General features: G+C 47.3%; 1 protein-coding gene across 1 annotated transcript in view; it reads right to left on the bottom strand.

Annotated features, from left to right (window-relative positions):
* LARS1 (leucyl-tRNA synthetase 1) overlaps positions 1-13,836 on the bottom strand; it is a 1,303,086-nt gene that overhangs the window by 354,644 nt on the left and 934,606 nt on the right. The gene's annotated exons all lie outside the window — the stretch shown is intronic.

The raw sequence follows: 13,836 nt of genomic DNA, 5'->3' as shown, positions 1-13,836 counted from the left end.
CTCATTGATACTCTGTCCTGATGAAAAATCAAATAAGGAGGTTTAACAGAAAAGGCTTGAAGCTCCGATACCCTTCTGGCTGACGTTATGGCTACCAAAAAGGCAGTCTTCCATGACAAAAATTTCAATTCGCAAGGGGCTGCCGGCTCAAAGGGAGAAGACTTTAAAGCTGTGAGCACCACATTTAAATCCCATGGCAAAACGGGTTGCGAAATCGGGGGGCGAAGCAACCAGGCTCCTTTCAGGAAAGCTTTACACAGCTTATGACCCATGAGGGAGGGCTCATGAGCAACATGATAGAGATCGCTGCCAACTGCACCTTTATAGTGGAGGCAGCCGAACCCTGTATAAACAGTGTTGATAAGAAATGTAACACAGCAGACACAGGGGCTGTAAGGGGATCAAGATCACGTTGCTGAGCCCAAATTGCAAATCTCTTCCATTTACTAGAGCATATTTTCCTAGTAGAAGACTTGTGGGAGGAGGACAGAATATGTACTACTTCCAGGGTAAGGATATGCTGTCTGACTAAGGTCGGAAGTGGAAAAGCCAGGCAGCGAGCTTGAGAGTTCGTAGGGATGGATGGAGCTGTTCTGACTGATGAGTCAATAGGTCTGGAGCTGGGTCCAGAATCCAAGGACCATCCACCGCATACTTTCAAAGGAAGGGGAACCAAACTTGACAGGGCCAGTGTGGTGTGATCAAGATCATCTTGCTTCCCAAGCAGGTAGCCTTCTGAATCACTCTTGGTAGAAGAGGGACCGGAGGGAAGGCACAGAGCAGACCGGAGGGCCAATTGTGGACTAGAGCATCCCTGGGTGACTCCCCCTGTGGGGGGATCAGAGTGAAAAAATTGTTGCACTTCACATTCAGGGGGCTGGCAAAGAGGTTGCAGCAGGGAAGGCCCCACCTGGAGAAGATCTGAGCAGCCACTCGATCATTCAGGGACCACTCCTGAGGCATCAGAATAGCTCTGCTCAGCCTGTCTGCTATCATATTGGACTTCCCAGGAATGTGCGTTGCCACTAGAAAGCGCTGGGAAGCGATCGCCCAATTCCACACTCTCATGGCCTCCCTGCAAAGGGGGTAGGACTTGGTTCCTCCCTGCTTGTTCAGATACCAGACAACGGACATGTTGTCGGAAAGAATCACAATAGTTCCCCTGGGAAGAGAGCTGTGAAGTGCCTGCAACGCTAGGAGCACCGCTCTCATCTCCAGAACATTGATATGCAAGTGAACCTTGTGGTCTTGCCACATACCTTGAACCGTCTCGCCCAGATAATGCCCCCCCACCCTATCTGGGAGGTGTCCGTGGTTACTGTGGCAATAGGGGACGGGGGGGCACAAGGGCCTCCCTTGATTCAAGTTAGACGAGAGAAGCCACCAACGCAGATCCTGCCGGCATCTCTCCGTGATGAGAATAGGATGGGACAAGGGATGATCCTGATATGACCACTGGGCCGAAAGGAGCCACTGAAGTAATCGCATGTGTAACCTGGCTAGCGGAACTAGAAGAATGGTAGCCGCCATTGATCCCAACAACTGAAGAACCATCCTGGCTTGTGCTTTTTCCCGGGGTAGTAAAGCCAGAACTTGGGCCTGTAACACTTTTATTCTCTCTGCTGGTAGGAAAGCTCGCATTTCTACAGAGTCTAGCTCTGCGCCGATAAAGGCAACACGCTGTGATGGCAGCAATACAGATTTTGCCCAGTTGAATGAAACCCCTAGTAGATGGCCCAATTTGACAGTAGCTCTCATGGCTTGAACAAGTAGATGCCTGGTGGGGGCGGTGAGGAGCCAGTCGTCTAGATAAGGAAACACCTGGAATCCTAGATGTCTCAGGTGAGCTGTGACCACTGCCAGACACTTGGTGAACACCCTGGGGGCTGTGGTGAGACCAAAGGGCAGGGCTCGGAATTGAAAATGACTGGCTCCCAGGCGGAAGCGTAAATGATTCCTGGAGGCCTGGTTTATCTTGATGTGATAATAGGCATCTTTGAGATCGATGGAGCACATCCATACTCCTTTTTCCAGCAAGGGGAAAATGGATTGCAATGTGACCATTCGGAACTTGGACTTCTTTACAAAGCGGTTTAAACGGCTGAGATCCAGAATGAGTCTCAAGTCCCCTGTTCTTTTTGGCACCAAAAATAATCTTGAGTAAGTTCCTAATCAGATCTGGTCTGCGGGGACTGGTTGGATGACTCCTTTTTCTAGCAGCCTTGAGACCTCTATTGCTGCCTGATCCCGTTGACTGGGTGGGACGTCCGGGATTTTCCCTTGATGGCGGGGTGGGGGATGGATAAAGGGAATGGTGTAACCTCCGGTGATGATACGAAGCACTCATCGATCCTGAGTGATGGACTCCCAGGCCTGAAGATGCTCCGAAAAACGACCCCCGACTGGCTCCGGAGACGCACAGTCAGGTAATCCCTCAGGGACGTTGGTAGGAGGAACCACGAAAGGACTTGCAGTCTCCTGTATTGCGGGGGCCTCCACCACCTCTAGGGCGACGCCTTCCATTAAAATTCCCCCTTCCTCTGCCCCTGGAGGGGGGGGTCACTATGATGTGCAGGGGAAGACTTTTGAGACTTTCTGAACCACATTTTCCCTCCCCTCTGAGCCTTGGGATAAAGTCTAGTGGGAAGCGAAAAACGGGCCCCAACGGCAGACAAGGTCTTACCCTCCTGCTCACATCTAGTGAGGGTGTCTTTCACTTTGGGTCCAAAAAGGGAGGACCCGTCGAATGGGGCATCCGTGAAAGAAGACTTGAAAGCCTCTGCAAAATGACACAAGCGCATCCAAGCTTGCCTCCTAAGGGCTACGCCCGAACTCGCTGCCCTACCCGCCCCCTCGGCTGCATAAGATATGAGTCTCATGGATGAGTTGACGATGGAAGAAAGGGTAGACAGCTGGGCGTTAACAGGCTGGGCCAACGCCTCAGGCAAATTACCCGACAGGGTATCTCCCAACTCCTTTATGAGATCCCTTTGGAGCCACGTAAAATGACACAAGTAATTCAGCGACCGCAAGGTAAAGGTCGCTGAAGACAGGGTACGCTTCCCATACCTATCCATACTCCTAGACTCCTCAGGAGGATGGATGGAAGTAGAAGCCTCTGCCACGTCCTGCTGAGTGGCAGACGCCATCACCATAGCATGCACAGGTACTCCCTTGGTCAAAAATTCTTTTCCAGGAGGCGCAGATAAGAACTTATTTGGGCGGCTAGGAACTGGCTCCACAGAGTCAGGGTGTTCCCACACCCTTCGACAAATAAGGTCCAATAATTCATCGAAGGGTGGAGACACCCAGGAGGCGGAAGGCTGGGCTCCGAAGGCCTTGATGGCCAGTCGCCCCGCTGTCTCAAGATCTCCAGGATATCGGAGAACGAGACATCATCAGAGGATGACTTCGGGGACCCTTCGGCATCATCGAGGTCGGTATCCAAGGTGACAGACTCATCTGGGGAGTCTACGTGCTTCCTCTTACACAACTTCTTCCTGGGAGGCTCTTCAACACAGACTCTGAAGGGCCCTCAGAAGGTAGGGGACCACACATGGAGGTATCTTCAGGCCTAGGAGCCCCGCTGTCCAGAGATAGGGGGGCACCAGAAGCTCTAGTCACAGCATCTGGGAAAGCAGTTGCCGATTCAGATGAAGTCACTATGGACTTGGCCAGCGCACTCCTCATAGCCTCGAAGGCAGGTCCATCAGAATCGGACGAAAAACCCACCTCCGAGACCATGACCGGAGTCAGGGTACCCCTAGCTGAAGCACCAAGGGGGCGACTCGGAGCCACAGCCTGAAGCCCCGGTGTATCCCCCTCGGGTTCGACTGAGGACACCCGAGTACCGAAACCTGTAGAAGGAATGGAAAAGGTTGGAGCAGAGGTCGGATCCGAAAGACTACCAGGAGGTTTCGGAGCTGACCCAGGGACTTTACTCAATTCAGCAGACTCCGGCTCCGACAACACCGAGGTTGTCGGAGAAGGAAGAAACTGAACCAATATAGTATCTGGCTCCGGAGCCGACTGGGCTGGAGCCGAAGATAATTTAGTTAACACTGGCGACTGGAGGAGCCTCTGGACCACCCTATCGACATCCGAATGAGAGAGCCTGGAGGACTTGGAGGAGACAGAAGGGGGTCGAGAAACCTTTTCTGCCGGAACAGAGACAAGACTGGGGGAATGGCTCTGAATCGGCTCCAAAAGGATCGGAGCCGAAGCAGGCTCGAGAACCACCGCAACCTCCTTCGGCGCCGACGACCGTGGAGCCGAAGAAGCTGACCCCGCAACAGCCAAGACTTCCTGCGGCTCCGAGACCAGTGGAGCCGAGGAAGGAGACATAGCCTTGGACAGTACCTCCTGCGGCTCCGAGACCAGTGGAGCAGAGGAAGGAGATATAGTTTTTGACCTTTTCTCCAGAGGCTCTGATGAACTAGTCAGAGCCGGAGACTTCATTTTAGTCTTGGACCTGGATTTCTCAGAGGGAGGAGAAGATGTCAAAGTTTCCTCAAAGGAGGGTTTAATCAAACCCTTAAGGATAAGTTTATTTTTTCTCTCCTGTAAAACCCTGGCAGAGAAGGCATGACACACACTGCAGGATCCTGCAAGTGTATGGCACCAAGACAATATACACAGATGGCGTGGCCATCAGTCAGCGACATCTTATACGCACATTTGGCGCATTTTTTAAAGCCAGATGGCTTATGTTCTTTTGGTTCCTTGCCCGACATAAGGAACACAACCCACAAGTAAAGCAACAAAATTCGATTTAAACTATAAATCAACACGAAACACACTCAGCAACACAAGGTAGGGAGGGAGGAAAAGGCTCTAACTTAAACACCCGAACACTAACGACACAAGACAGGGCAAAGGCCCTCTAACTTAAACTTGCCTAGCCTGCCAAACAGAAGGATTAACTAACAACAAACGCAATCAGTCACAAAAAATGGATACATCAGACAAAGTAGCTATTAGAATAGCTTTTTTGGTATAATAACTCGAGGAACAGCTATAAGTTCAAAAAAAGAGAAAGTACTTAGCCACAGCCAAGTCGAGACCACGTCATTACTCTAGGAGCGGCAAACGAGATCTGGGGGTTTGGGCGTGGTGCATCCTGGGATACAGGGTTGGCCCAGCCAATGAGAGACTTCGTGCTAATTATAGCGGCCGAGTCGGAGCCGATTCTCGGCTCCGAGCCAGTCAGTAATGAATGTAGGCGATATAGGATCACATTACATCATCTACATTTATGGTAAGTGTACACAACTGTACTATGTTCTTCGTGTTTCACTGTAGCAGCCATTACTTTTGGGTTGAGTCCCAAAGCTATGGTTGGGGGCCTGTAGCTAAACAGCATTAGGAGCGGCTATGAGGCCCTGCAGAACTGCAGTGGCAAAGCCTGCCCTGGATTTAGAGTAAAGAGGCAGATTGTAATGTTTTGTAAAGATATGCACTGAACTCCAAGTAGCAGCCTCTAAAATGTCTTTGGTTGGTACTCTCCTGAGAAAGACTGCAGAAGTGGCTGTAGCTCTGGTTGAATGTGACCTAATGCCCTTAGGCACTGGTTTGCCATGCTGTGAGTAGCAGAAACGAATGCAGTGACCTATCCACTTTGAAATACTCTGCTTGGAGATGGCCCTTCCTTGTGATGCTGCGGCATATGCCACTAGTAATTGTTCTGTCTTTCTGAAAACTTTAGTTTTGTCCAAGTAGAATCTAAGTTGTCTGTGTACGTCCAAAGAACGCAGAATTTTCTCCCCCCTTGTTCTGTGGATTTGGATAAAAAGTTGGCAAATGAATAGTTTGGTTAAGGGCTAAACTGGATACCACCTTAGGCATAAATATAAGGTTTGTTCTCAGAGAGACCCTGTCTGGATAAAAAATGATAAAGGGTTCCACAGCCATGAGAGCCTGTAGCTCTGAAACTCGTCTTGCAGAAGTTATTGCTAGGAGAGCAGAGCGGTTTTCCAAGATAGGAATTTTATATACGCAGTAGCAGCTGGCTCAAAAGGAGGTTAGGTGAGTTTTTCCAAGATATAATTGAGGTCCCATGCAGGTGTTGGCATTCTCCTTGGAGGTCTTAGGTTTTTGGCTCCTCTGAGGTACTGCCTTAATAAAGGATGAGAAAAGAGTGGTGGCTCTGTATTGTAATGAGCCGAAATAGCAGAGGCATGGATTTTAATTGATGAAAAAGAGATAGGCCTTTGTCCAGCATCTACGTTAAGTATTGCAAAATCTGAGGAATATTTGGGACAGCTGTATCAGTTCCTTGAGCTTGGTTCCAGGCACAAAATCTCTTCCACTTCCCAGCACAGGATTTTGTAGTACTAGGTCTTCTGGCTTCTAAAATGACATCCATCACAGCTTTACTGAGAGGTGTGGTTTGTATGGCTACATTATCCACCATGGCGCCAGGTTTAGAGTTCTGAGTTGGCTGTGCAGAATCTGATTGTTTTGCTGGGACAGCAGACGAAGAATTTGAGGTAAGGTCCAGGCTGGGCCTTGGGACAAGTTCCGTAAGCTCGGATACCAGAACTGGCATGGCCAGTCTGGGGCAATCAGAATCATTTTTGGTTTCTCCTGTCTGACCTTTAGGAGTACCTTGGAGAGGAGAGGCAGTGGAGGAAAGGCATGCGCTGATAGGTTTGTCCAGTTGAAAGATAAGGCGTCCACTTTCCAAGCTTGTCTGTGATAGATCCTTGTGCAGAATCTTTTTAGTTGATTGTTGTGAGGGGAGGCAAATAGATCTATGTCCGGGCGTCCCCATTTCTTTGTTATCATGCTGAAGACTTGTGGATCCAGGTGCCACTCGTGGGGATCCATGAGGTTTCTGCTTAGTTTGTCTGCCGGTGTATTTTCCTTTCCTGGCAGGAATTGTGCCTGCAGATGAACTTAGTAAGTGTGTCCCATAAAGCCATGGCTAGTCTGCAAAGGGGGTAAGAATGAGTTCCCCCTGCTTGTTTATGTACCACATGACCGTGGTGTTGTCTGTCTTTAACAGTAGTTGTCCTGGATGAAGTAGGTCCTTGAAGGCTGTCAGGGCATTTTGAACAGCTAGCATCTCTTTTTGATTGAAATGTAGATGCTTTTGGTTTGTGGACCAGGTGCCCTGAATGCCTCTTCTTGCCATGTGTGCCCCCCAGGCATAATCTGATGCATCCGTCGTTAGGCTCTGCAAGGCTGGGGGTAGTGAGAATGGCTGTCCCTTGTTTTGGTGACATGCCTTTGCCCACCATCAAAACTCCTGTTGCAGGCAGGGAATGAGAGTAATCATTGTTTCCAGGCTGTGGAAATGTTGTGTCCAGACACTTTTTAGGTACCATTGAATTTTCCTCATATGCAGTCTTGCATATGGAATTAGTAAGATGCAGGATGCCATGAAGCCCAAAGCCTGCAGAATTTTTCTTGCAGATAACTGGGCCTTTGTTGCCATTTCCTTGAAATAGGTAGTCAGTTGCCTTTGTTTGTCTGGAGTGAGATAAGCCATCTGGGCAGTTGTATTTAAGCTTGCACCCAGGAATATTATCTCTTGAGAGGGTAATAGTTTTGATTTCTTTTTCTTGACTGTGTACCCTAGGCATGTTAAAAGTATTTTCACAAACGTTAGATGCTGCAGTAGAATGTCCTTGTTCTCTGCTTGTATGAGGCAGTCATCCAAGTAAGGATATATTTGTATTCCTCTTAGTCTGCAGTAAGCAATTACTGGTGCCAGGCACTTTGTGAAGACCCTGGGCACAGTAGATAAGCCAAAGGGCAGTGCAGAGAATTGGTAATGCTTTGAGCCAGCCTTGAATCTGAGCTATCTTCTGCATGATTGTCTGATTGGGACATACAGACAGGTATGCCTCTTTTAAGTCTAAAGTCATGAGCCAAGCCTTGCTGCCCAGCATGGGCAAAAGCTGCTCCAAGGTCAACATCTTGAATTTTGGTATATCCAGGAAAGTGTTTAGAATAGATAGATCCAGTATTGGTCTCCATGCTTTGTTCTTTCTGGGTACCAAGAACAGTCTTGAGTAAAATCCTTGTCCTTGTTCTTGCTGTGGCACTTGTTGAAAAGCCCTCATGTCCATGAGAGCTGCGACTTGTTTTTGAGCCTCTGCCCATTGATTTTTTTAGCAGGTTTGGCCAACCGTTTGCCCTTGGCAGGGTATGGAAGTGAAACTTGTAGCCTTGTGACACTATGTCTAGAAACCATTTGTCCTGGGTTATAATGTGCCAGTTTTGTGAAAAAAGTAATAGTTTTCCCTCTAAGGGTGCTGCCAGAAGGTAAGTGCTTGGTGCGGGCAGGTGGAAGTCATTGGGACTGTTTCCTATAAGGTTGTGATGTGTCTTCTTCACCTTTGTAGGTAGAAGCACCCCATTGCTTAGACCTATAGGAACCTTGCGGCTGTGATCTGCCTCTAGGGCGTCTGGATCTACCCCTTAGAGGCCTGTCTGAGACTGGAAAGGACCAATTATTTGTAGGCCAGTGTCTGCTAAATCTAGGTGGCTGTATCTGTAAGAAATCCTTGACCGTTTGCATAGACTTAGCTATGTCCTCCATTTTCTTTAACACCTCTTCTGCCTTAACACCAAGCAAGGTATCATGTTGTAAAGGAGCATCTAATAATTTTGCTTTAACATGATCAGGCAGATTTTGTTCCTTTAACCAAGCATGCTTCCTAATGACAGAACCCGTAACAGCGGCCCTGCAGGAGGCCTCCAGAGAATCAAAACCACATTGCAAAGTATGCTTTCCAACTTGTTCAGCTGCATGCAATAAATCCTGCATTTCTTTGTTTTCTGCACATTCAGAATTTACCATCATTTTCTGTTTAAGCAGTGACATGACATATTGCTGATATTTGAGCATATGAAACTAGCAATTTAAGGCCCTTATAGTCAAGGTAGCAGATGTGTAAATCTTTTTTCCCCATCTATCCAGTGCCCTAGAATCCTTGTCAGAGGGGGATGGGTTTTTTGCAGTGGAAGCCTTGACCCCTTTGGGACCCTGAGAAATGGTTTCTGGGTCTACAGAAGGGTTTTTGAAAAGAAATTTATGAGAGTCAGGGATCCTGTAGTATCTGTCCGGCTTAACAGGAGCTGGAGGTAAGGAGTCAGGGGTCAGACTAGACTCTGAGAACACATCATCTACAATGTCTAACACAGGTGGAATAGCTAGAGGCCTGTGTTGAGGTAGTAAAAGGAAGTCTCTGAGCCTCTTATTAGATTCTGAAAAATCTTGGCTCTCCCGGTGGAAGTGCTCTCTCATGGTATGCAAGGTTTTCCCAAAAGAGTAGTCCTCAGGAGGAGAAGCTGAAGGAATTGATTCTTCAGCATCAGAGTCCTCCTAGGGGGAAGAGAACATTCCTGATCAGAAGAGGAATCAGAAGAAATGGAAACCTGATCTGAAGATTCATAGTCTTGTCTCTTGCCTAGGCCTCTTATCAGGAGGGGGATGTGAAACCCTGATCAAGGTAATTAAGTCTTCGGCCATTTTGAGCATCTGCTTTTTGGGCATGGAGGCCTGTCCATGTGGCTGGTGAACTTGTTTCTTTGCCTTTAAAGGAGTTCTAGTCTTTGCCTTTGAAGATGGTTTAATATATAATTGTTTAGGTCTGAATACACCCTCAGAAGCCGATGCCTGCTCAGTGGCTCAGGACCCATCTGAGGGAATAATTTCCGAGGCTCCAATACCTTGACTTTCCAGTGGCATGGTCGACTCCACGTGGGAGTCGGTAGCGGCCTGTGACTTTAAAGTAGCGGGCGTCAGGGGCTGTGAAAGCACCTCACTGAGAACCGGTGACTTGCTTAGGAGAAGCTTTCTATGTCTGGGCTCCCCCATTTGCGTGTCAACATGTTGAAAATCCGTGGTTCCAGTTTCCATTCGTGAGGCTCCATGAGATTTCTGCTTAGTTCGTCTGCCAGAACATTCTGCTTTCCTGGCATGAATTGAGCTTGTAGTTGTACTTGGTAACTCAAGGCCGTGCTCCACAATGCCAATGCTAGTCTGCAGAGGGGGTAGGAATGTGTACCCCCCCTGCTTGTTTATGCACCACATAACCGTAGCATTGTCAGTCTTTATCAGTAATTGTCCTGGATTAAGGTAGTCCTTGAAGGCTGTCAGTGCATTCTGTACAGCTAGTATTTCTTTTTGACTGACATGAAGGTGCATTTGATTTGGGCTCCATTTGCCTTGAATGCACATACCCGCCAGATGAGCCCCCCATGCATAGTCTAATGCATCTGTAGTTAGGGTTTGGGCGGCAGGGGATGGTGTGAATGGCAGTCCCTTGTTTTGGTGGCAGGCCTCTGCCCACCATAGGAACTCTAGGAGCAGGCAAGGTATGATAGGAATCACTGTTTCCAGGCTGTGACAATGTTGACTCCATAAACTTTTTAAGTACCACTGAAGTTTCCTCATATACAGTCTTGCATATGGAATTAGAAGAATGCAGGAGGCCATGAACCCCAAAGGCTTGCAGTATTTGCCTTGCAGATAGCAGGGTTTTTGTGGCCAACTATTTGAATTAAGTGACCAAATGAATTTGCTTTTCTGGCGTAAGGAAAGCCATCTGGGCAGTTGTATTTAAGCTTGCACCCAGGAATGTAACTTTTTGAGAGGGTACCAGTTGAGATTTCTTTTCATTTATGGTGTACCCAAGACAGGTTAGAACTCTTTTTACAAACGCCAGATGTTTTAGAAGAATGGCCTGGTTTTCTGCCTGAATTAGACAATTGTCCAGGTATGGATATATTTGAATATTTCTTTGCCTGCAAAATGCAGTTACTGGAGCCAGGCACTTTGTGAATACCCTGGGCGGAGTAGACAAGCCAAAGGGCAGTGCAGAGAACTGATAATGCATGCAGCCTGCTTTGAAGCGTAGGAATCTTCTGCAAGATTCCCTGATTGGGATATGCAGGTAAGCCTCTTAAGTCGAGAGTTGCCAACCAGGCATCCTTGCCTAGCATAGGAAGTAACTGGTGAAGAGTCAGCATCTTGAATTTTGTAATGTCCAGAAAGGTGTTTAGAGTAGACAGGTCCAGAACTGGACGCCATGATTTGTCTTTTCTGGATACCAGGAAAAGTCCGGAATAGAAACCTTGTCCCTTTTCCTCTTTTGGTACCATGTTTAGGGGGGAAAGTACTTGTTTCTGAGCCTCTGCCCACTGATTTGGGGGCAGGTCTGGCCACCCGTTCGGAGTTGGCAGCGTATGGAAATGAAATCTGTATCCCTGGGACACTATATTTAAAACCCATTTGTCCTGGGTTATAAGTTGCGAGTTTCTTGAATGAAGAGCCAGTTTTCCTCCCAAAGGGGTGGCTAAGAGGTAAGTGCTTGGTAATTTCAAAGGGAAGTCATTGAGACTGTTTACCATAGGGTGGTGCCTTGTTGTTTCCAGATTTGGAAGTGGAAGCACCCCATTGCTTAGTTCTGAAAGTCCCTTGGTACTGAAACCTGGTGGTTTTGGAATGTCTGGGTTTGGCCGTAGTGGCTCTGGAAGGAGCTGGAAAGGACCAGTTCTTAGTAGGCCAATGCCTACTAAATCTAGGAGGTTGCACTTGTAAGAAATATTTCACAGTTTGCATAGATTTAGCTTTATCTTCCATCTTTTTTAGAACTTCTTCAGCCTTATTGCCAAATAAGCGGTCCTGCTGTAAAGGAGCATCCAAAAGTTTTGCTTTAACATGATCAGGCAAGATTGCTCCTTAAGCCAAACATGCCTTCTAAGCACAGGCCCAGTAACAGCAGCCCTACAAGAGGCCTCTACAGAATCAAAACCACATTGCAAAGTATGTTTGCCAACTTGTTCAGCTGAATGCAATAAATCCTGCAAATCTTTATTCTCCACACAGTCAGAAATCAACATAATTTTCTGTTTAAGCAGTCCCATGATATGCTGTTGATATTTTAGCATATGGAATTGACAGTTTAAAGCCCTGATAGCTAAGGTTCCAGAAGTATAAACCTTTTTACCCCATCTATCCAGCGCCCTGGAGTCTCTATCAGAAGGGGTAGGATTTTTAGCAGTAGAAGCCTTAATGCCCTTGGGCCCCTGAGAAATGGTTTCAGGGTCCACAACAGGATTTTTGAAAAGGAATTTCTGGACTCTGGAACCCTGTAGTACCTGTCTGGTTTGCTAAGGGCTGGAGGCAAGGAATCAAGGGTCATACTGGATTCTGAAAACACATCAACAATATCTAGTACAGGAGGTATAGCCAAAGGCCTATGCTGAGGATGAAGGAAATCCCTAAGCCTCTTTTTGGATTCAGAGAAAATCTGACTTTCCCAGTGGAAATGCTCCCTTAAGGTATGTAAAGTTTCCCCAAAAGAGAAATCCTCAGGCGGAGAAGCAGAGGGAATGGAATCCTCTGCATCAGAGTCCCCATACGTAGGTATGGACAAATACAGATCATTAGAAGAGTCAGAAGAAACAGAGCCCTGTTCAGAAAATTCATAGTCAAATTCAATCCTAGGCCTCTTGGAGAAGGGGGGGGGGGGGTTGACTACCCCTGATTAGAGTAATTAAATCTTCAGCCATTTTGATCATTTGTTTTTTAGGCATAGTGGCCTGAACATGTGGCCTGAGCGTCGTTTTTTTTTTAGACATAGATCGAGATTTAGGCCTTAGCACTGAAGTTGGAGTTGGTTTAATATGCAAGTCTGTAGGCCTGAATACACCCTCAGAAGCCGGTGCCTGCTCAGCGGTTCCACACCCATCCAAGGTAGACACATCCACAGGTTCCATATGTGAAGCATCTCGCGGCATACCGGACTCCGAATGGGTCTCAGTAGAGGCCTGCGAATCAGAAGTAGCGGGTATCAGGGGCTGTGAAAGCGCCTCACTGAGTATCGGCGATTGGCTTAGGAGAAACGTCATCGGCAGTTTTGGACCTCAACGGCCTGTCTCTGTCTTTTTCTTTGCATTTTTTCGGTATTCCGGTAGTCGGATAGCTAACCGTCATTTCTGGATAATTAAACCGAGAACCAAAATATTTTGAAGCAAAAATGTACCGAAGGATAGTGTGCTGATTAAATAAACCACAAAACCGACAGCAAGGTATGTCGTGGTCAGGGCTTAGGCAAGGAATACAGTACAAATGAAAATCCTTATGAGGTATTTGCTTCCCACAAGTAATACAATTATTAACTTTTACTGACATCAGTAAGAAGCAAGAAAAAGTTTCCCCAATGGGGTACTTAGCTTTAAGTTGAAGACTTCGGTTCTGAAATTTGAAAACTTTTAGTTATATACTTACCATAACGATAGATGTATGTGATCCATCTCGCCTACATTCATTACTGATGGGCACGGAGCCGAGAGTCGGCTCCGACTCGGCCACTATAACTAGCACAAAGTCTCTCACTGGCTGGGCTAACCCTGTATCTCAGGATGCATTACGCCCAAACCCCCAGATTTTGTTTGCCCCAATATTATCTTCCCACATACACCACACCACAAGGATATATATGCAAGAGGAGAGAAAAAATAATATCCTCAGAGGAATCAGAATACAAGTTTCCTCCAAGTCCAACAGGTAGGGGGAAGGAGGGCGGGTACGTAAGAATGTAGGCGAGATGGATCACATACATCTATCATTATGGTAAGTACATAACTAAAAGATGTAATGTGATTCTATCTCGCCTACATTCATTACTGATGGGACAGCGTCCCTAGCACCTAAATCCTGGGAGGCTCACTGAAAACACTCCTGAGCACTGTGGAACCAAAGGAAGCCCAACCTCTAGAGGCCACGTCCAGTTTGTAATGAGAAATAAAGGTATGTGGAGAAGTCCAAGTAGCCGCTGCACATATCTCATCTATGGATAGTCTAGCATGAAAGGCCAC

This window comes from Protopterus annectens, chromosome 2.part2, assembly GCF_019279795.1.
Source record: "Protopterus annectens isolate FY-2018-M chromosome 2.part2, PAN1.0, whole genome shotgun sequence".
Classification (NCBI taxonomy): domain Eukaryota; kingdom Metazoa; phylum Chordata; order Ceratodontiformes; family Protopteridae; genus Protopterus; species Protopterus annectens.
Note: the sequence above shows the minus strand (reverse complement) of the source record. Positions and strands in the feature narration are given on the sequence as shown.